The 24,334-nt window shown below is 41.7% G+C and overlaps 1 protein-coding gene across 3 annotated transcripts in view; it reads right to left on the bottom strand.

Moving 5' to 3' along the window:
* Positions 1-24,334, bottom strand: part of RCAN2 (regulator of calcineurin 2) — a 258,974-nt gene that overhangs the window by 61,944 nt on the left and 172,696 nt on the right. The window lies entirely within an intron of this gene.

Below are 24,334 nucleotides of genomic sequence, written 5' to 3'. Positions count from 1 at the left end.
ACAGATTAAAACCCAAAGCAGTTTACTTAGTCTTAATTTAAAAACTTTTTTTTTTAAAAAAAGGACACAATCCAAATGCTCCACCATAGAGGAATAGTTAAATTATGGTTCATTTGTTTTAGTTTGTAATGTACAAGTTGGTCATCAAAATAATATTTTAAAATAATTTTTATGTCATGGGGAAAAATAGTGGAGGGCAGTATACTAGATTAATAGAGACTAAATGCATGAACCTCAAATATAACCTGGTTGAAGAACAAAAGAATAAAATCATTAATAAGGAAAAAAAAATAATTTTTAATGATATGGGGTAACATATTGTGCATTGTGTGAAGAAATCAAGCAATAAAGTGATACAGGGAGCACGATCCCAATGATGATTAGAAAAAAAAAAACTGTACATGCATTTTTTTTTAGACTGCAAGGAAATGCATCTATATGTTTAAAATGGTTTTATCTGAGTTTTAAGATAATGAAAAACTTTTACTTTCTTCACTGTGTCTCCAAGGCAATTTCCAAGATTTAACAAAAAAAGGTATGAGCATGTATCACTTTTAGGTTCTAAAGTTATTTTTTTAAGGGAAATATTAATTTATCTGCAACATGGAGGCTGAACTGGAAGGTGAGAGGAAAAGACAAGAGGAAGAGCACATTCAGGGGTGGCTGTAGTGATGCAGAGATAAAGGTGTGGGCCTGGACCAAGTTAGCAGCAGGCAGAGCATAGAGAAGAAAAGAAGGCTTCAAAGGATGTTAAGGAGGAGAGAGTCTCAGCCAAACCCATATTGCTTGGAATAGAGGCACAGGAGGACAGAGGAGTTGGGAGGCTCCCAGGTTCTCAGTAAATCAGGGGGAGCAGCTGATTTGCAGGAATAATGATATGAAGCCCTCCACTTGGGACATGTTTTGTCTTTGATGCTTTTGGAATATCCTCGTGGAGATGTGCAATAGACAGTTCCTCTTGGAGAGCTGGGCCTGAGAAACAGATACAGAAGTTATCAGGATCCATGTAACACCTGGAGTCAGAATTGGGATGAGGAAGACAGAGATGAGCTGATGGCTCAAGGCAGAACCTGGGAAGACTGACATTGAAGGGAAGAAGGAAAGGAGAGAAGATTAGAATGAAGATGAAGAGGAGCTGGAGGAAAGAAGAAAACCAGAGAACAGGAGCCTGACAGGAGCCCATGAAGAAATGCATTTCAAGGAGTGGAGAGGGGTTGCCTGTGTGAAAGGCTGAGGAAGGGGTCAAGGTCAAGGCTGAGAAGTGTCCATTGGAGTTGTCAGGAAGCAAAGGCAGTTTCCATAGTGAAAGGATAAAGGTGGGACTGCAGTGAATTGAAGAGAGGAGAGATAGCAGAGGAAAACAATCTACTTTGTAAAGACCCTTAATAATGCAGAGAAAAAAAAAGGAATGGGAAGCTGCTGTGGTGAGACTGGCATCAAGACTGCATCCATTGTCAGGACAGGAAAAACCTGTTTGCAGGTTGAGAGGAAGAAGTCAGGAGTGAGGGAGGGTTTGAAGATTCAGAGGTAAGAGGATGGTGATGGATCCAGGAAGGCAGCAGGGGATAGGATCCTGTCTTAAGTGTTAGCTTAGGTCAAAGAAGAAATACTTCTTCCAATGGAACAGGAGGGAAGGAAGGAAGGAAGTAGGATAAGGAAAAGAAATGGGGCAAACTTTTATCAACAGCAATAGTCATTGACGATAAGGCAACCTCTTGCACAAGGGTTAAGAAAGATCTGCCTCGGTTGTATTCCAGTTTCTCCATTTGGGGTGGGGTGAGGTATCAGAAGAGGAGGGGGTTGTTTTTGCTAACACTTTTTCTTTTTCGGATATATGTTTTCATTTCTCTTGAGTAAATACCTAGAAGTGGAATTGCTGGGTCACATGGTACATGTGATTTTGTAAGAAATCCCAAGTTATTTTGCACAATGGTTGTACCATTTTACATTCCCACCAGCACTGTATGAGAGTTCTGCTTCCTCCACATCCTTGTCAACACTTGGTATTGTCAGTTTTTAAAAATTGTTTTGCTGGGCTTCCCTGGTGGCGCAGTGGTTGAGAGTCCGCCTGCTGATGCAGGGGACACGGGTTCGTGCCCCTATCCCGGAAGATCCCACATGCCGTGGAGCGGCTGGGCCCGCGAGCCATGGCCGCGGAGCCTGTGTGTCCGGAGCCTGTGCTCTGCAACGGGAGAGGCCACAGCAGTGAGAGGCCCGTGTACAGCAAAAAAAAAAAAAAAAAATTGTTTTGCTAACACTTATTGAGCACTTACTATATGGTAGCGTTCTAAGATGAGAACAATCTCACAAGGTAGGTCCTGTTATTTATTTCCACTTTTACATACTGGCGTAAGTGAAGGACTTGCCAAGATGGCACAGCTAAGAAGCAGGGAGATATTACTAAGTGCTCAAGCTAAACAACTTGGGTGCAAATCATGATTCTATCTCACTGAGCCTCTCTGGATCTGTTTCTTCCTCTGTCAAAAATGAGTATGAGATTGAACTGGCGTCTTATCTTGTCATGAGGACTACAAAGGAGTTAATACTTGTAGAATACTTAAGAACAGTACCTGGAACAGAGTAAATACCCCATAAATGTTGGCCATTATTATTGAAATATGGCTTATAATAGTGAGACACTGAATAGAATCATAAATAGACATTTACTAGAATAGGACTGTTTAAATAAATTATGCAAGGATAATAGCAAAAACCTGCTCAAAAGTTAAAAATGAGGAGAGCTTTCGAGGGTGAAATTGTGGAAAGTCACTATTAGCCAAGCAATTAAGCAGGTAACTGAAAACTGCCCCCAAGCTGGAGCCCTAAGCATAACCTTGAACATATCTGAAGCTGCTGCTTTCAAAATGAGGTTGGACACCATATGCTACAGGAACTGTATGTTAGTGAGAGGCAAGGTTTTGCTAGCCCTCTCAGCACTGGTTAGAGCTGGGTCTCCTGCAGGTTCATCTCAAATACAGAAGTGGATACACAGCAGCTATGGGTTGAATTCTGTCTCCTCCCAAAATATATGTTGGAGTCCTACTCCCCAGTACCTCAGGGTGTGACCTTATTTGGAAGATAGGATTTTTAAAGAGGTAATCAAGTCAAAATGAGGTCCTTAGGGTAGACCCTAATTCAGTATGACTGGTGTCCTTATAAAAAAGGGGAAATTTGAAGACAGACACACACAGACACACTTCACACCATTTGAAGATGAGGGCAGAGATTCAGATGCTGTTTCTTCAAGCACAGGAATGCCAGAGATTGCCAGCAAACCACTAGATGCTAGACGAGAGGTATGGGACAGATTCTCAGAGGCCTGGAAAGAAAGCAACCCTGCCAACACCTTGATCTCAGACTTCTAGCCTCTAGAACTGTGAGCCAATACATTTCTGTTTTATAAGCCACCCAGTTTATGGTATCTTGTTATGGCAGCCCTAGCAAACTGATACAGTAGGTATAATGCTAAGCCATTAAACAGAGAGCCATTGCTGTGGTGTATGATCACCGGGGAATCTTGGGATTATCTTTAGCCTGCCATATTGACCTCCCAGCAAGGAGGGCTGTCAGAGTATCGGGATACCAGTTGCTTTGGTGGTTCTATTTCTTACTGCATGTTAGTGAAATGGCCTTCTGATTTACACATCCATCTCCTATGAGTTTGCTTAATACATATGTGGTCCAAACAGATTGAGCCACTCTTGGTATATTGCCAATACCAACTTTCTGAGTCAAAAAAATTGGAGGGCCATTTGTTGGAATGTAACAAAGACTTCACCAACAAAATGTAACCTGGGGACACCTCTTGTTGCTTTCTCTGATAGCACATTTTGGGATCACACATTCCCTTCTCACCGAAAAATAATTACACTAGGTAGAGGATTTAATTAATCCTTAGTGGATCCCATCTGACTTTGAAGATATCTAATAAACAAATAGATGCTTATGTTTCTTTTTCCTTCCTTAAGATTGCATTTACTCAATACATAATTCTTTGTATCTAATTGAAATTCATATTTTATTATAATTGTAATTATATAAATTATAATGTTATATAAATTATATGATACATATTGTAGTATAAAATAAGATATAATTTATATATAATAGTATATAATTATTATATATCTAATTATATAAATTATAATATTATGGCATAAGAAAAATTACCAACCACCTATGACAAGATTCATTCCAACACTGAACCATCTTCTTATGCAATAAGTTAAAAAAATGCATCTCCTGTAAATCTTCCCCACTACCAGTTTCTGCTTTTATTGGAGTGGCCACATAGGTAACCAGCCACAGAGAAGATGCAAAGCCAGGACCTGAAGAGGTCAAATCCTGTCTATTTCCTTTATACTCTGATGTATTCACCAAAAAATATTGTAAATTTCTTCTTCATCTTCTTTCCCTACAGTGAAAACTCTCCTAAGTTTTTTTTTTTTCCCTTTCTCATTTTTGACTCTTCAAGAGAACTTTGTGATAAAGCCTGGATACTACTTGTACTGTCCCTTTATTATGTTTTAAGGGCCTGATTCTGAACTTGCATGACCCTGCAGAGCTGGCACCCTCTTACTGCAGCAGGCACCCCAGTGGGGCATCCAATTTTGCAAAAAAGGATTTCAGTGCAAAGTTTCTGCAGACACTGATTGGCTCAGCACGGGCTCTGCCAGGCCTTGGAGATGAGAAGATGCAGCCTCCTGTCACTTGAGAGAGAATGAAGAAGAATGAGGCTACTCTCAGAAAGGGAATAATCAGAGTACACCTCCCTCGCCTTGGAATGGTGAAGGGGGGTAGAGAACCAGCCCCTCTCCTTTACCTCCCATAGAACCTAGGCGCACTAACCAACCCAAAGTCTGAATTCTTACTGAACAGTCCAGACAGGAAGAATCAACCAAAACCAAAATCATGTAGAGGACAGATGCTAAGAAGTGCTAGGATTTCCTGCTGACAGAGGCATAGAGCACATACAATGCTCTCACATTCATGAGGCCAGTGCATCTTTGAACCAAAGGGTCCATAGACGTGTATACAAGGAAGAATTCTCAAGGCTCTCTAATATTGATTTCAATCATTTTTATTTTAATGTTATTTAAATATTCATGAATGTAGAACGGAGTATAAACACCTTATTCTTAAAGCTCTTCTAAAACTAAAAAAACCCACAAATGTTCAAATTAGACACAAATTACAAAAGCAGTATAGTTCAAATTAGCAGCAGCTCACAGCCCTAATGGGGGGCTGCAATAAGAGAGAGACTGCAATAACAGTCTCTCTACAGGACTGTGCCAGTGTGGCACATCACTGCCATTCTGTCCTGAGAATACAGCTTTTCCTCCTTTCTTGCATGAAAACTTGAGCAACTAAGAAGCCTTCCTTTCCCTCCCCCCTCTTATGGATTAAATACTATGTTACTCTTTTCTCCTAAAATAAAAGTAGTATTGCCACTTACTGCCTTGTAATCTGGGGCCAGTTATTTGTCTTCTCTCTGCCTCATTTTTCACATCTGTAAAATGGTGATAAAGAGGACCTATCCACATTGGGTAATTATGAGGATCAAATAAGTCATAAATACAAAAGTGCTCACAGTAGTGTCTGGTACACAGTAAATGCTCAATAATTGTTAGTTTTATTATTATAGATATAATTAAGAAAAATGTAAATGGGAACTGACAGCTTCGATATTGAATTGGGTATAAAGTGATCATACTAATGATCAAGAATCTAATGAAATTTTTATCATATACGGGAAGATAAACTAATTAAAAATTTATATTGTACATATAGTATAAGCTCTAGGGCAACCAGTAAAAATTTTAAAAAGAGGTATTAAAAGCAGCCAATAGTTGAGATAAAGTGAAATAATTAAAAATGCTAAACTAATTCAAAAGCAGGCAGGAAAAGAGGAAAATGGGAATAAAAAGAGAAGGAACAAACAGAAAATAATTAGAAATATAGTAGACTTTAATCCAACCATACCTATAATTGCATTAAATGTAAATGATCTAAACAAATAAATTAAAAGACAAAGATTACTAGATTGATTAAAAAAGCAACACCCAAGTACATGCCATTGACAAGAAGTCCACTTTACATACAAAGTCATATATAGGCTTAAAGTCAAAGAATGGAAATAGATATAACATATAAACACTAATCCAAAAAACAAAAAAACAACAAGAAAACTGGAGTGGCTATATTAAAGTTTTATTATCATAGAAATGAATACATAAAAATTTTAAATATATAATAACTATAACCATATCTAGATTTCCTATCTCTCTCTAGTTCTTTATCACCCTATTAAAGAAATCACAGATAAGTTCTGTGAAAAAAGACTAAGAAATAAAGCAGAATTAATCTTACTTAATACTTTGCTTGATATGCTCTATAGATGCTATATCAAATTTATTAATGCCTTTTAATTTTACTCTTTGAAAGCATATGTTATGGCACTTATTTCTTTGGATGGAGCTCAAATAGAATAATTAGTGAATAGGAATGTTAGACTGAAAGTTGTAGATGAATCCTAACTAGCTGGAAAACATTTGGATTCTTGTCACTGATTAGGCACATATTTCACTATTAAATGACCACATTCTAAAGATTTCATTTAGCTAGAAGAAGAAACTAAAATGGGATCCTATTTTCAGAATCTCAGCTATTGCTAGGCCTTAATTAAAACAAGACAAGACAAAATAGATAGCTATGTAAACTAAGATTTTAGCAACTAAACGGACAGCAAGACTATTGTCATTAAAAAGAAATTAGAAGTGCCAATTAAAGAAAAAACAAAACAAAAAACCTGGCATGGGAAAGCTGAAACATCTAGTCCCACAAAGAAAATCTGGGCCATGTTTCTTTCTTGTAGGAGGAAACGAGAATTCCAACACTGGTGTTAAAACAGAGTAGGTGTAGATGAAGGAAAATATTTATCAACATGTAGTTAACACCACTGGTTTTAAAAGACAGAGATATAGAGATGTCTCAGCTAGAACAGATTAAGCACATTCTGCTAACATAGAAAATGACAGGATTCGATAACTGAGAAAGTCTCTTATTCACTATGGGCCTCACTGTCTGCATCTGTAAAATGAGGCCTAAGCCCTGTTAGAATGGCTGTAGGACTGCAAGGATACACAGGGATGGGCTTCCAGGTGGCCATACCTGTGATCTGGGAACTTGGCCAGACATGAGTGGTCCAGCAATAAACACTGTATCCCCCAAGCTGGGACAATTAGATTCTCTCTAGCATTTGACACTTCACAACCCATTTAATGCATTCATTCATTCATTCACTCATTCATTCATTCAACAAGTATCTACTGAGTGCCTACTAAGGGCACTGTCTTAGTCTTTGTTGAGCAAGACTTACAAAGATATTATTGTCTTAGAGCTTAGATTCTATTGGGAGGCACAGAAAACAAACAGACAAATAAGGAAATATCAGATCCTATGCAATGGCAAAAATATAACAATGGTGCAGTGACAAGGAGTGACAGAGTAAAGAAGCAGCTACTGCATGTTGGGTGGTGAGAAAAGCCTCTCTGGGGAGGTGATAAAAAGGAGTCAATTACATAGAAAATCTAGGGAAGATCATTCTTGGCAGAAACAGAAAGGAGGCCAGTGTGACCTGAAGCATGAGTAAGGGGGTGAGCAAGTAGAGATAAGTGTAGCAAACAGATCACATCATGCAGGGCCCTGCAGCCACTGGTAATGCATTTAGAGTTTATTCCAAGTGCAACAGGGAGCCACTGGAAGGGACTGTGCATAGAGTCACATGACCCAGTTTGTGATTTGGAAAGACCACTCAGGCTGAGGGATCTAGAGATGGGCGTAGAGACTGGATTACAGGAGAGCAAGTGTGGAAGCAAGAGACCTGTTAGGAAATGACTCCATTGTCCAGAGGAAGGTGATGGGACTAAGGTTATAGCAGTGGGGGTAGGAAGTGGAGTTGGAAGTACAACCACTAGGATTTGCTGAGATGGAGAGTATGGGAAAGGAAAGAGTCAAGGAAGACTGCTATGCTTGTGGCCAAAGTGACTGGATGGCTGCTAGTACAATTTCCTGAAATGGGAAGATTGTGAGAGGGGCAGGTTTGGGTGGGGGGGGTGTGGGCAAAAGCCTAGAGTCCTGTTCTGGCCCAGTGAAGTATGAATGCTATATCAGACAGTGTATGATGTGTTGGGTCCTGGCATTGGGCGACGTCAGAGCTGAGGAACACTAACGGTGGATGGGGTCCAGAAGAGGCTCTGCAGACCCTGCCGTCCACAGGGTGGTCCCGATCCCTGCCATCCTGCAGTCTTGTTGTTCAGCTTTTCCTGTGATTGCATAAGATGCTCCAGCATCCTTTCAATCAGTTGCCCTTTTGCTTAAGCTATCTTTTCAGCATCTATTGTTTGCTACCCTAAAGGACCTTAGCCAATCCTTGGTGTACAAGATCATTTCTAAGGTTCTTTTATGTTTCACTACTTTATGAAATTAAGAAGCTAGTTTATAATGAAATGTGGTGTCAACTGAAACTCAGGCATTGATTGTGGGCCCGGAGAGCACTGGCTACACTGAGAACAGTGGCTGCACTTTACTGAACACTGGCTATGAGAGAGGCATTGTAGGAGTTTTGACATACTTTATCACATTGAATCCTTATAATGACAACAACAACTCTGAACTGGTAGCGACTACCCTGTTTTACAGATGAGAAAATTGAGTCTTGGGGGCTTATGTGACCTGTCTAAGGTCACAGAGACAGTAAGTGTTAGAGCTGGGTTCAAACTCAGGGGAGGTTGACTGCCAAAGTGTCTCAGTGACCACTGCTCTGCACTGTTGGAAGGAGATTTTTTTTTTTTTTTTTTTTGTGGTACGTGGGCCTCTCACTGTTGTGGCCTCTCCCGTTGCGGAGCACAGACTCCGGACGCGCAGGCTCAGAGGCCATGGCTCACGGGCCCAGCCGCTCCGTGGCATGTGGGATCTTCCCGGACCGGGGCACAAACCTGTGTCCCCTGCATCGGCAGGTGGACTCTCAACCACTGTGCCACCAGGGAAGCCCGGAAGGAGATTTTTACTGCCATGACTGGAGATGATTCAGTGAGGGCCGGAGAGAAAATTCATGATCTTATGATAGTGATACCGGAACTGGAGCAACCTACTTGCTGGGTTCCCTGCAAGGCTGGTCACTACACAATCTGTCTGCCTCTTCAGCTGGAGGACCTGTGGTCCTCAGTGTCATTCAGCAGAGCAGAACCAACACAAGACATATATCTTCATACTGGCCTTGGGTGAGAAGGCAGTCACTGGGATCTTGTAACTTGGGAGGGCACAAGATACCCTCGTAAGTCAGCCATTTTACAGATTGGGAAATTGAGGCCTAAAGAGGTTACTTTTGAGGATTACATGGCTAATTAGTAAAGAGTTAAAATTTGAGGATCAGGTTTCTTGAGTCTATACCTGATAGAATAATTTCTAATTCGTTATGGTGCTATCTCCTCTCCCAGTGGACAATGAGATCTTGGAGCACTTCCTGGTGGGTTGAATCATCAACTTTCCATTCTCAACCTTGCCCCTTCTTAATTTATTTTATTGAGGTGTAATATACATATATAAAATGCACAACCTTACGTGTCCAGTTCAGTGAATTTTTACAACTTAATCACCATCAATATAACTACCATCCAGCTCCAGATATAAAATGTTTCCAACAGCTTAGAAGGCTCCATTCTGCATCTTTCCTGACAATAACAACCTTCCCGACTCCCTGGGGATAACTACTACTCTAACATCTATCACTATAGATTAGTTTTGCCTCTTCCTAAAGTTTATGCAAATGTCATAATAAATGTGTACTTTAAAGATCTGCCTTCTTTTACTCTACAATTGTGAAATTCATCCATAGGTAATAATATGCTGTGTAGCGTTCCATTGCTACATAACAATAAAAAAAAGTAAGTTACTATACGCAACATGGGTGAATCTCACAATTATAAATATGTGCTTTAAAATCTGTCTTTTTACTCTGTATTATAATTGTGATAATCATCCATGTTGCATATAGTGACTTACTCTGTTATGTTGTTTTGTAGCATTCCATTGTGTGACTATATCTAAACTTATTCGGTCATTCTCCTGGATGGACATTTGGGTATTTTCCCCTTTGGGACCTTTATGAATAAGGCTGATAGAAACATTCTTGTGTGCATTTCCTGGTGAACATAGGCACTCATTTCTCTTTAGAATTACTAGATCATCAGGCAGACATATACTTAGTTCTAGAAGACACTGAAGTTTCCCAGAGCACTGTAATAATCTGTCTTCCCATCAGCAACGTATGAGAGTCCCAGGTGATCCACATTCTTGCCAAACCTTGGCATTGACTGTGATTTTGCTTTTAGCCACCCTGTTGGCTGTTTAATGGTATCTCGTGGTTTTAATTTGCACTTCCCTAATGAATCATGGTTTTGGGTATCTTCTTTTTTGTAATGTCTATTCAAATATTTTGCAGATTTTTACTTTTATTTATTTATTTATTTAATTTTCGGCTGTGTTGGGTCTTCACTGCTGCATGTGGGCTTTCTCTAGTTGCAGCAAGCGGGGGCTACTCTTTGTTGCAGTGCATGGGACTCTCATTGCGGTGGCTTCTCTTGTTGTGGAGCACAGGCTCTAGGTGCACGGGCTTCAGTAGTTGTGGCATGTGGGCTCAGCAGTCGTGGCTCCTGGGCTCTAGAGAGCAGGCTCAGTAGTTGTGGTGCACACGGGCTTAGTTGCTCCGCGACATGTGGGATCTTCCCAGACCAGGGCTTAAACCCATGTCCCCTGCGTTGGCAGGCAGATTCTTAACCACTGCGCCATCAGGGAAGCCCTATTTTGCATATTTTTAATTGGGTTTGTTTGTCTTTCTCTTACTGGTGTTTAGGATTTCTTGATATATGTTGGAATTGGGCCCTTTGTCAGATGTATGTATGGCGAATATCTTCTCCCAATCTGTGTCTTGCCTTTTTATTCTCTGAGTGGTGTCTTTTGATGAATACGAGTTCTTAATTTTTAGTAAAGTTCAATGTATCCATCTTTTCATTACTGTTAGTGCTTTTTGTGCCTTGTTTAAGCAATCTATTCCTACTTCAAATCTTGCCTCTTTAAACTCAGGAAGCTCAGAGACATTAAAAGTTGTGTATTTGAGGGCTTCCCTGGTGGCGCAGTGGTTGAGAGTCCGCCTGCTGATGCAAGGGACGCGGGTTCGTGCCCCGGTCCAGGAGGATCCCACATGCCGTGGAGATGGAAGGGAATGTGGTGAGAAGTGTGTCAATAGCAGTGTGATGTCTGAGGGGGCTGTGTGGCTCCAAGATTTGCTTGTTTCCATGTGCAAACAGCCAAACGATGAGAGGTGTCAACAGACGGTTCAACAGAAATCACCTTCTCCCTGGCCCGCTCGGGGCCTCTCTCTTCCAAGAATGCCAGCTCAACAGCGGCAGTGTGTGTTACCGTTAGCATAGCAGCCACACCGATGCTTCTAGACCAACGGTTATCCCCGACACCCTCAAGCATCCTATCACCCCAGAGAACTACACTTTATAACTCTTCTGAATGAATGGACATGTTTCAGAGTTACCGTCCTAGCACCATAAGCAATTTTAAAGGCTGTGAAGCAGTGTAGAAAAGGGCAGGGGAGAGTTAAGGAGAGATGAGGATGATGATGGCCAGGGTGATATTTACACAGCATTCTGAAAGCCAGTTTGGTTTATTCACAGAGCCTGCTGGCATCCCATTTTATTTCTGGATGCTCACGTTTATCACACTCTGATTGATAGGATGGTCTTCTCACCAGGGTCTGAGCTCCATTTTGGAATTCTCAGGCTTCCACACAGTGCCTTGCTCATTGCAGGAATGCAGTTAAGTGTTTCTGGAAGGCTTCTGTGGTCTTCTTTTCAGTAAGAAGACTATTGAACATTGACATTTTCCTGGCCGCCCTATTGAAGATTCCACCTCCTTCCCCCACTCATAATCCCCCTTGTCCTGGCCTGCTGTTTCTTTTCCTCTCTAGCACATATCACTCCTAACATACTCTGCAACTCATTTACTTATCATATTCCTTATCTTCTCTCGCCTCCCACTAGAATGTTCCATGGTGGGCATTTCTGACTGTTTTGTTCCCTGACGTCTCCTCTCTAGACCAGGACCTGGAATATAACGGACACTCAGTAAATACGAATTGAATAAAGAACTTCTATCCCCCAGTGGCAAGTTCTGGTTCTTAACCACACTCAAAGCTAGTTTGTGCCTCTCCTTGTGGCTCCAAAGCTCCATTATGAAAAATAGTATTTTTAATTCACGAATTAACTATTTATTGAGCAACAACTGTATGCCAGGCACTGGGCTGGGTGCTGGGAGACAAACATGAAAAAGAAGACCCCTGCCTTCAAAGAGCTTAGGAGATGTCTGTCTGCAAGTGTAGGCTACAGGAATACAAAGCAGGAAGGACAGTGACAGACAAACACAGGGTGACAAGGAAGCACAGAGGAGGGGCATGTGGGCCTCAGGGAACAGCTAAGGTTCTGGTAGAAATCCAAGCCCAGGTGAGCTGAGGCTTCAAGGCTGAGTGGACATTAGCTAGAGAGTGTGTGTGAGGATAAGGGTGATGGAGGCAAGGGGGTCAAGGTGATTGTCGAGAACAACAAACCTCGAAGGTCAAAGGTCCATGTTCAAAAGGAGGTGGAATGCTTTCTTGCTGTATCGTTCCTTCAGCATATATTTATTGTGCTATTATCCTGTGCCAAGCTGCGGATGCAGCAGTAAACAAAATACAATATTTTTGCCCTCATGGAGCTTACATTCTAGTGAGAGGAGACAGGTACTAAACAAAAATAAATAAGTGAATTATATCATACATTATAAAATAAGTGCTATGGACAAAAACAGAGCACAAAAGGGGAATGAGGAGAGGTGGGGAAATGCATTGCAATGCTTAGGGTTTGAATATATCCACCTGCCTTTGGACCATCCCGTAACTTCCTCTTAGAAATCTTCCTGAAGATGGTGGTGGCCAGGCTATGGCTTTAGAGGCTTTTATTGAAACAAGAAGGAGGAAGGAAAGAAGCCTTCATGCATGACAGTAATGATTACAGTGATTACACTTTCTATTAAATCTTGTGAAAGCCCTAAAGTAATTATGCAACAAATAAACAAATGAAAGGATACTCAGGAATAGCCCTCAGACAAAGATGCTGAGAGGAGGCCCAGGGCAGTGATGAGAAGCACAGGCTCCGAGCCAGGCAGCCTGGGTTTGATCCCAGCACTGCCACTTGAGCGGTTCCTTCATCTGCAAAGCCTCCCTCTCTGCAACTGTGAAAGAGGGACGGTGATAACAGTACTGACTTATGTGGGAGTGTGAAGATTCAATGAGATGATATGGGACGCACGCTTAAGTACAGGGGTAAACATTCAATAATGTTCAACATTATGAGTATGCCAAATACGGCTCCATTAATGACTCTGGAGATGATGAACTATTATCTCAGACAAATGGCCCAAGTTAAAGTGCGGAATGTGAGAAGTTTGAATGAAGGGAGAGGTAAGGCAAATGTGGGGGGCGGGGGTGGGCTAAGGGTGCTTTCTTGGCATAGTCCAGGGTGGGATGAGACCAAGGGTCTAAGTGCAGAATGGCTGGATAAGGAGGGGAGGAAAGTGAAGAGCAGCTGGTGATGGAAAGACGGTGTAAGTTGGGCAGAACTTCAGGATGGGAGTGGGGACTTGCGACCATGTCATATAAAGGATAAGCCGGGGCTTCCCTGCTGGCGCGGTGGTTGAGAGTCTGCCTGCCGATGCAGGGGACACGGGTTCGTGCCCCTGTCCGGGAAGATCCCACATGCCGCGGAGCGGCTGGGCCCGTGAGCCATGGCCGCTGAGCCTGCGCGTCCGGAGCCTGTGCTCCGCAACGGGAGAGGCCACAACAGTGAGAGGCCTGCGTACCTCAAAAAAAAAAAAAAAAGGATAAGCCGGAGAAACTGCAAATTTAATCTGAAGAGGAATATCCAGCAGTGGGGAGCGTGAGCTGATAACTGTCTTCAAAGAACAAGAGCATTTTTCTGGCAAAGAAACAGCAGACTTGCTCCGTTTGCTCACAGAGCACAGGACTACTAGGACAAATGGGTTGAAATTACAGGGTTTCAGTAAAAATAAAAGAATAATCATGAAAACAGTCACAGTAAGGAGTAAGGGCTCCGTTCCTGGAGGGGTTCAAGGAGAGGCTGGGATACTGGAGGGGAGACGGCTACAGCAAGTAGGGGGCCCTTGGTTGTCCCCCGAGTCCTTTCCACCCTGAAACCCTGACTTTAAGCCTCAACTAAGAAGGCAAAAATAAGAAGCAGCTCAGGAGGAATCCAAGCTGGGAAATAATTGGAATAAAGTCAAAGCTGATCAATAGGAAAGAGATGGGGGTAAACCTGCTGATATGGAGAAGTTTGCAGAAATGAAGTCAGGAGGGGGTGGTAATAGAGTCCATGAAGATGGTCCAAAATGCTGTGTTGCTTAATCCCCACCATAATCCTGGGAGGTCAATGTTACCCTCATGGCTCCCTTCATCACGAGCAAAGGGAGGACAAGAAAGCCCAAATCTTGCCCATGCACTGTGCTAGCTAGCAAGGACAGACCTGTAACTGGAGCCCAGTTTTCTGACTTACAGTCCAGCATTCTTTCTAGTTCAGTCTACAGAATTTCCATGTAGGATTAAGAAAGAGGGATAAAAAATGGAGGCATGGGTTTTAAAGAATGATAACAACCTCCTTACTGATTTCCCTGTCCTCTCCCTTCCCTTGTTTTCTCCTTTCTCCTCTCTAGGCTGGATGCCTGAGGCACTGTGATCTTCCTAATTGATGGCTCTTAACACTCTGATGATCCCTATGGTTCATGGAATTAATTGCAATGCTTTGGTTGGTGCTCAAGGGCATCCACAGCAGGACTATTCTCACTCCTCACTTTACAGCATTGTCCTCCACTACTCCCCGCCTAGACGTGGAGTAGGCAAGTATAGGGCAATAGAGAGTGGTGGGGATTGAAGAATGCTTGTTCTGTTGAAAAGGGCAACCTCTTGAGCCACTTGTAGCTGGTGGGAAGGGTGACTCAGTGATGCCAGCTCTATCAATCTTTTAAGAGAAGCAGGGGTATAGATTTTAAATATAAAACCTCCCCAAATTTTAAAGGCCAGCAAAGAATTCAATTTAACAAAACAATGTTGTACAGGCCAAATAAAATCCATCTGTGGATCTGGCTCACAGGTGGTCATTTTGCAACTTCTGATCTAAAAAAGTTACTTTTAGATGAAGCTAGTCCTGAGGTGCCCAGTGTAAAGGGAATCATTCTTCCTGGAAGCCCCATGCTACTAAATTTGCACCTTTCTCCTGGCACTTATACTAGTCAGTCCTGCTAGACTGTAGGACTTTGAGTTTTCTACTCTTTGGAGATTACACGGTGCTCCATTCAGATTAGGTACTTGAAATAGCCTTGAACTTGGATTGAATAGAAAGACTTGAAAAGATTTGCTTCTGCTTATGTAGAAAGTCAATAAAAGGGGCTGATGAGTAAAGATTGTTCCAGATTCCAAGCCCCGGTAATGATGATAATTGCCTGGAATAACTGTGTAGGTGGATCAAGCAGAAGGTTCAAGGGAAAGTTGAGGCATTCAGGGTTGATTATATTGTGCTCATTCAGAATTCAAGAGCTTAAAGTACTTTTTGAGTTTATTTCTCATTCATGCACAAGAAAGAATCTGGAGCCGGAACGTCATCAGGAAGTCATTATAAAATTTTTGTGCTCAGGGCTTCTATTCTATAACACAAATGAGAAGGAGGATTGAATGGGGGCACATACTGTCCTGGTCCAACACACTTTGTTTTCCAATATTTGTAAAAAAGAATAAAGACTGATTCACGGTTCCTCCAAAGAAATCTCTTAGTTGACCTAACACATGATCTCTGCCTGCTTCTCTCTCCTCAGTACTGGCAAATAAATAGCTGTTCTGAACATTTTTTTGATTTTTGCGACAGTGTTGAACCAAAGGAAGCAATCGATATCATTAATATTAGTGACATGGGAGAATTTGACCCGAGTTATTATATATATTTTTTGCAGCCTTGAAAGACTTGATGGATTTTAATTTTATTTTTTTACTACAATGGATGATGCCCTATGCAGGAATGTTACTCAGAAAATTATGTGGATTTCAGAAAAATGACATATAATTCTGTGCATGGAGCTAATAACGTTATCTTCAATATTGCAGAACCACTGTGCTTTTAACAGAGCTAAATCTCACTATTGGACTCGGTTGAATTTAAGGTATTTTCATCATCAATGTTTGGAGATGAAAGAGACAAGAAAAATAATAGCCGCTTATTGAGTGCCTTCATTCTTTACATTCTTACTCTACTCTGTAGAGCAGCATTTTTATACCCACTTTACAGATCAGAAAACCATGACTCAGAGATAAAGAAAATTTCCTACAGCTGCAAAACCAGTAACTGTCAGGGTTAGGGCTCCAGCCCAGACTGGTTTGAATCCAAAACCCATTCCCTCTGCATGGCGCCCACTGCTCATCTAGGCATTTTTCATTCCAATGGTCTATGAGAGAAGTTAAATTTCTTGAGTGGCCTGAAGACCTGCACCTTGGGCTTCTGACTCTTGGTTCAGCCCTCCTTCAGTCTCCCCGAAGCCATGGCTGCATCATGGGCTCTGTTGCATCTATGAAGGGCAGAGGAAGGCTGAAGACGTCTTAGTACCTAGCAGGGTAGAAACTTGCTAGCCTATTCAGCATAATACCAGCCCTAGCCCCTGACTGCAAAGGATCTGAATGATACTCTGGATCTGATTAGAGATGGCCTTGCCATCTGTCAATACAGACCTATCTTTAAACAGACAGAACTACCCAAGAGGACAGCAGCCGTACCTATAGCAGGGAAGTGTGTGGGATGCTCAGTCAGCATGGAAGAATGGCAAGTGCCAAGTCATGGAGACGGGATGGGAGAGGCAGCCTTCTGGGGCTCTAATCTCACCAGCTGACCTGGAAGGGAGTAGCCAGGTTGGAGAGAGAGAGTCTACTAGTACCTGCCATGTCTTTCAAACCCCAGATCAAAGATTACCTGTCTCATGAAATTCGACAAACTTCCTCTAGACTGTGTATTTTGAGGATTCATGAACTCCTTCTGCGTTGTCATTTAACATAGGTGAATTCTGCAACTTGAGTTCTCAAGGCATTTCTTTAAAGGGTCCATGTGTCACTAGCACTAGACATTGTGGGTCCCTCCATAGCCACCTTTCTCCCCTTCTTTTTATAATAGAATCCTGATTTTACCTGGGCACGGGGCCACCAGGAACAAGGTGCTATCCTCAGCCTCTCTTGTATCCAGATGTATCCGTGCACCCAGGTTTGGTCTGGCTGAATCTGAGAGGAAGGGATAGGTGCAGCTTTTGGAGTCTGTCCTGACAGGCAGAGAAGGCTCCCCGTTCCTCTTCCTTCCTCCATCCTGTCGCCTAAAACAAGGCTGGCAAAAAACGCAGACCCCAGTAATGCATCCCTTCATCTAACTTTTATTCAGCATCTATTATATATAGACTACAGTACTGGGACAAGACCACTGGCATGATGGCAACAGTTAACTAACAAGAGATGGCATCAAACTTTTCTTTCCCTCTCTCTCTCTCTTTTTTTTTTTTTTTTTTGGCTGGGCCACGAGGCTTGTGAGACCTTAGTTCCCTAACCAGGGATGGAACCCGGGCCCTCGGCAGTGAAAGCGCTGAGTCCTGACCACCGGACCGCCAGGGAATTCCTAAACTTTTCTTGCTGTTTCATTTGTGTATGCTACACTGGGGGAATCTTAGCCGCTAGGAACATATTTTAGCAAAATATTGCAGGTTTGTTTCTTTTTTCCCCCTGTATGTGTATTTGCTCTCAGGAGGAACCCAGAATATTCTAGGTCTAGCATTCAACATCACTGAATTTCTATTTCCCAGTTATTAGAAATTTGAAGAAGCAATATAGGGTAGACTTATTGGATAAAAGACATTTGCCTGTTATTCTAAGTCAGCCTCCCTTGCCCACAGACCAAGTGATTCCCCAGGGCAGGGACCAGGGTTTGGATTCCTGGACTTTTGACTCCTGGCCCTAGAAAACAATCAGTATACGCCTGCTGGATTGAATGCATCCCTGAATATCCTGGGTGTAGCACTAACGTATATGCCCTTCCCCTTCAAACTCGTTGAATGGCAACCTAATGACTTCCTCAAGCAGTTGCTTTCTTGTTTTGACCTCCTTCCTCTTTAAAAATGCAAGACAGGGAATAACAAAAGAGTATGAGCGTAATTCACGGATGCTCGGACTCTGCAGATTCCCATTCTGCCTGGTGGCAGCTCTTCCCCCCATGCCAGCCTCTTTGCAGCATCAGCCTTGGTGCAGCCACAGTCCTACTACCACCAGAGAGGACCCTGTGTCACACCAGGTGGACAGTCACTCCCCTGTTTAAGATGTTTCCCATGGCCCATCTGATTGGACTTGAGCATAACATCCAAATTCCTTCACAAAGTGGGCCCAGCCTCCGTACAATCCAGCACCCACCCAGGGCTCTACTTCCTAGGAGTCACCACTCTCCTGGCATTTCTGCTGTGGTGCAGGTTCCTCTCTTTCCCAGGGAGCCCGTCTCTGATTTCCATCTTTCGTTCACCTGTCGAACACCCACTTAACCTTTAAAGCAGTAACTCAAGAGTTACTTCCTTGGGGAAACCTTTCCTCTTCATTCCAGACCTCCCTCCCAGAGGTTTCCACAGTGTACTGGGCTTATTCAAACCATGGCCTTTTCTAAACTCTATGTATCTATTTATCACCTTCACTCCTCCATCAGCTATGAGCTCCTCGAGGGCAGGAGGCATGCTTCCATCCCAAGTACTGAAGCAGCGCCTACGACCTACCAAGTGCTCTGCCATGTTTGTTAAATGCAGAATGAATGGATGAGATGCCCCACTCATGCTAAATGCAGGAATCAGCAATGCTTTATGGATCATTGACATCTCAATAGCCCTTAACGTAAATCTGTATCTTTTTTTAACATATGAGGAAAGCCATAAATAAGACATAGCATGAATTCAGGTCTTTCTGCCTCCAAAGAACAAGACACTATACTATTGTCCCAAGTTGTACCAAGTTGTTTCTTGGTTTCGCCTCCAAGAATTATGGAATAAGAATGTGAAGTAACTATATGTGGAATCTAAAATAGGACATGAATGAACATATCTACGAAACAGAAACAGACTCATAGACATACAGAATAGACCTTTGTTTGCCAAGGAGGAGGGGGTTTGGAGGAGGTTACGATTGGGAGTTTGGGATTAGTAGATACAAACTATTATATATATTAAATATAGAATGGATAACAAGGTCCTACTGTATAGCAACTATATTCAGTGTCCTGTGATAAGCCATAATGGAAAAGAATATGAAAAAGAATGTATATATATGTATAACTGAATCACTTTCCTGTACAGCAGAAATTAACACAACATTATAAATCAGCTACACTGCAATAAAATAAATTTTTAAAAAAGAATGTGAAGTAACAAGGAGCAAACTTGAATCTCTCTACTGATTGGGTTTGGAGAACACTTCTAACCTGAATTTCTCATTGAGAAAATAATACTTCCCACCTATAACAGAGGGGTGGCATGAGGACGCACTCACTGAAAGAGGGTTCAAGTCTTCTGAGACCTTCATAAACATCAATTGTGGCTAATCATATGCTAAGTGTTATTTAAATATAGAATATTATTTTGCTGAGCACTATGATGTATGGAACAATTCTCTACAGAGAAAGAATATAAAATAGATCATCTACTATCCCTCTCATTAATAATTCAGGTCTACTGCTTATTCATCCAGGCAATGAATAGTAGGGCTTTAGCTTAGTTTTTATTTTGTTTTGTTTTAAGTATCACAGAATGATTTGCTAGTTATGATACGAGTTAATAAGCAGTCATAGGTAGGTGTGCATGGCAGAAAACAGAGTTTCTAGGGCAAAAGGCCTACTAAGCAAAAGAGAAACTGAGCTTAGCCTGGATAATTAATCTAATTTCCACCTATCACCCCAGTTTTAAAGTAGATATGGGAAGTGAAGATCAATATTGAAAGTATTGCAATTATGGTTTAGCATAACTGTGGTGAAACTAGTCAACAACTCCATTTAAAATTCCTGCTCAGAGAGAGGTGTTTAAATATGTCTTGAGGAAATGGGTTCTGAGTTCAACTTCTCTTTTCCTTAATGGGCATCGTGCCTTAAAGCCCCTGTATTCTGCCATATAACCTGTTCTCTGAATGCTTATTAAAACTGGCCTTGGGGGCTTCCCTGGTGGCGCAGTGGTTGGGAGTCTGCCTGCCGATGCAGGGGACACGGGTTCGTGCCCCGGTCTGGGAAGATCCCACATGCCGCGGAGCGGCTGGGCCCGTGAGCCATGGCCACTGAGCCTACGCGTCTGGAGCCTGTGCTCTGCAGTGGGAGAGGCCACAACAGTGAGAGGCCCACGTACCGCAAAAAAAAAAAAAAAAAAAAAAAAAAACTGGCCTTGGGTCTGGACGTCAAGACCAACTGTCTGGGTCTGTGGTTCCTCACTCACCTGCTGAACCAGTTGCTTCCCTCTCTGGTTCTGTGACCTCAGAGTGTCGCTGAGGTAGGGCACTGCTTCCTCTGTGCAAAGATGAGTTGAAAACCACAGGCAAGTGTCTGATAAAATAGGGGCAGTGCCCCTATTATAGGTGAAGTGCCTTGAGAAGAAAACTCAAAACTCTATATGAGAAGTTTACTAATACTGATGATAATGATGATGATGATGGATGATGATAAAGGTTAACATGACCGGTGTGTGTTCTGCCTGCCAAGCGATCAGGTAAGCACTATTATTTTCTTCCTTTTGTAATTGAGGAAACTGAGGCACAGAGAGGGAAGGCTCCTTGCTCAAGGTCACACAGTAAGTGGCCAAGTGGCCAAATAGAGAATTCTAACCAGGATGTCTGACTTGGAGGCTGGACTTGCTTCCTTCTCACGTGCCCTAAGTCAGCAAAGGAGGCCTCTTTGGAGGTCGAAACGGCATTGCCTTTTTTGGGAAACCTGGAACTGAGTGGAATAAAGGCCACCACTGCATAATGACAGAGCACAGAGTTTTGCGTCCAACAGGACTGTTACCCTCTGTATCTCTGGAACCTAGTGTGAGGCCTTGAGTATGGAAGGCACTCAATATATATTTGATGAATGAATGAATGAATAAAAGCACTTTGTCCAGTGCCTGACAAATAGTAAGTGCTCAATACACTGTTGCTATTATTAAGTTTGCTCATTGCTTACATATCCTGTTCCAGGAAAGGTGGCCTGAGAGGTTTTCTTAGTCAATACCTAAAGGTACAGTGAAGTCACAGAAGATGAAATCAATTCTCTCAGAGGTACTATTGATACAGGCTATAGTAATAAACCAAGACATCTTGTGCAGTGTTGTGAACAAATCCCAGTCCAAGCTTCCCCTGAGGAACTGTGTGGTCTTGTTCAACGTTGGAGATCTCCAGAGAGAAAGCTGAGTTTTGTATAATTTGGAAAGCCCTGTCCAAAAGTAAAATATTATTATTGCAATTAAAACTTTCAACACTGCTGTTCTACAATTCTTCAGAGATCACCCTTCACCCAGTCCTGGAAAATGTTCTCCAACATGCAGAAAGAGGTGGCGGAACTGCCATACCAGTTATTATCCGCCTCTTGGTGAGCTCCTGGGTTTTCCAGCACTTTTTTTTCTCCCCAACTAGATGGCATTATTAGGTGTTGAAACAAATTTTCAGATGAAATCCAAAACAGATGCTATGCCTAGAACTGCCATCATGTTAGATTTACTGAGAAAAGTAAAATGATCTCCACTACTGATTTATGTAAAAGTAGTACTCCCTAATCTGAGAAGTAATATAAGACAAAAACAGTGTTTTGAACACTAGAGGAAATACTACATATGAGTTCAATGTCTTATCCTTTGAGATATATATCTTTTCTTTCCCCCCCAATAATCGATTAATGGCTTGTTAATCCTTAGGGATATTTCGGTAGGGGGAAGAGTGAAGCAGACCACAGTTGGAGTCCCAGTTCTGCCAATTAATAGCTGTGTGATCTTGTGCAAAAATGTAATGTCTCTGATCAGGAACCTGTTTAAAACAGGGCAGAAAAATAGACGCCCCGGGCTATTATGGGGATGACAAGGAGTACCCTGGTGTGTGTCATGTACTCAGAAGTATTTAGTGAAGAAGAAGGGTTGTTACAATTTTTAAAATTGTCCATCTTGATAACATAAAATATTGATCCATGAAAATGACTATCTCTGGGGGGTTACATTTGCCATCATGTGAGATGGTTTAATGCTCAACTTAGTAAATGCGCCCCCCCAATCAAATCTTTGGGGCACAGCATAAACACTGCTTGCATATTCCTTTAGACCCATCAGAGATGCAGGAAATAAATCTTACAACTAAGTAGCAAACAATCTGATTGTTGGGACAAGTAGAATATTAGTGAAGATGTTATTTGGGTGAAGGTGGGCGGGGAATGAAAGCTGGTGTGAAGTCCAGTATAACAAAGAAGGATACATTTGTTAAAGTTATCTTTCTGGAAGCTGAAGGGTCAAGATCATTTTGAAAACCTTTTAAAAAAATTTCATAGTTCAGAACCGGTATATTAAATTCTGGAGAGTAATTGTGCTACTGGACTGTAAGGATGTAAACATTTCCTTGGCATATAACAATAAAAAGAAAAGACCATGAATTTCTTCGTGTCCCCCTGCCACCTCCACCCCAACCTGGAGAAACTGTTTAGCAATTGTTTAGACCTCTCTTCAACTTTTTGCCAGGAGCCTTCTCTGGGCTCTTCATCTCTTGACATGGTTAAGAGCCCACAGTTTCCAATAGCTGGTTAGATAGGGCCGGAGCAGAACAGAAAGAAACCTTCCAGGGTTATGGAAGAAAAAATATATTTATATATAGTATATACATACAATACATTTTCACATGTGTGTGTGTGTCACTGTGTATATTTTTCCCCCTGGATACCTTTATCCCAAAGAGGAATACAAAGGCACATCCAGTGAGTATTTTCTACGGAAGGTCTAAGTTGGTGGATATTTTATTCTCAAACAGTTTTAAGATAAATGATCCATTGTAGATAGAGTGAAGAGTTCACAACTCCTTTTTACCTGCTTGAAGACCTCATTAAATAATCTCTCAATGTTCTTTTGACTAATCTTTTGGAATCAGCTTAGATTTAGAGCTTGGAAGAGATACATTCCCCTTATGTAAAGATACTGTCGCCTTACTTTAAGAAATTCTAGGCCAGGAATGGGCTGGAAGGTTGATGACCTCCCTGGAAAGCCGGGTTCTTCACCACAAAGCTGTGATGCCATTTAAGCTTACAACCTAAATATACCCAGTGATAATAAATGTTTCAGGTATGATTTTCTTTTCTATTTGTCAATTTTAAGCTTCATCAGAAAGTACTAAAACAGGCTATTATAAATTACTGATAGTTGTACTCAGAATCACTAAGGATGCAAATGGTACTCTCTGAGTTTTACATTAAAATCGGTTTCTTTAGGAGAACGATGTTAACGAAGATACTGTTTTGTTGTTACTGTTTTGAATAAATCTGACATTCAGGTAAGAGGTAGCAACTTTCAATGTTTGAATTACTTTCCAACAGTTAAAAGACACTAAACAGAGAAGCAACTTTTCAGTGGGCTTTCCTGCTTTACAATGTCATTAGTTGAATACTGTACCTTGTCTTTCCCTAATGTGACAGGTGGCTGAGAAATCTGCCTGTTAACCTTCTCAGGGAGCATCTGTCACTTGCATAAAATCCCTTCTTCCCAATCTGTGAAAGGTGTTTGCTACTTTCTTCAGAGGCAAGATAATATTCAACAGTGCACTTTAAGAATGTTAAGTTTCTTAAAGTATTTTTTAGGGTTAATGTCTAACATTCAGTTTTGTATTAATTCATTTGTTTCCAAAATGGCCTCAATTCTAGTCCATTTCATTAGCAGAGGAAGAACACGCTTTTGTTGTGCTGGAGGATTAGAATCTGGTATGGGCAGGCCACCCCATTCCCCTCCCCCATCTTCCCCACACACTCCCCCTCCCCCACCCTCCCCACACACTCCCTTTTGGTTTTCAGAAACTAAAAGTGGTCTGGAGACATGTAACAAATATTATTTAAAATTCCAGTCATTGAACAGAGAATAAGAGTTTCTGTTAACTTAACATTTTGGTTCCTAAAAGTTGCCGCGAATA

Source organism: Mesoplodon densirostris, chromosome 10, assembly GCF_025265405.1.
Source record: "Mesoplodon densirostris isolate mMesDen1 chromosome 10, mMesDen1 primary haplotype, whole genome shotgun sequence".
Classification (NCBI taxonomy): domain Eukaryota; kingdom Metazoa; phylum Chordata; class Mammalia; order Artiodactyla; family Ziphiidae; genus Mesoplodon; species Mesoplodon densirostris.
Note: the sequence above shows the minus strand (reverse complement) of the source record. Positions and strands in the feature narration are given on the sequence as shown.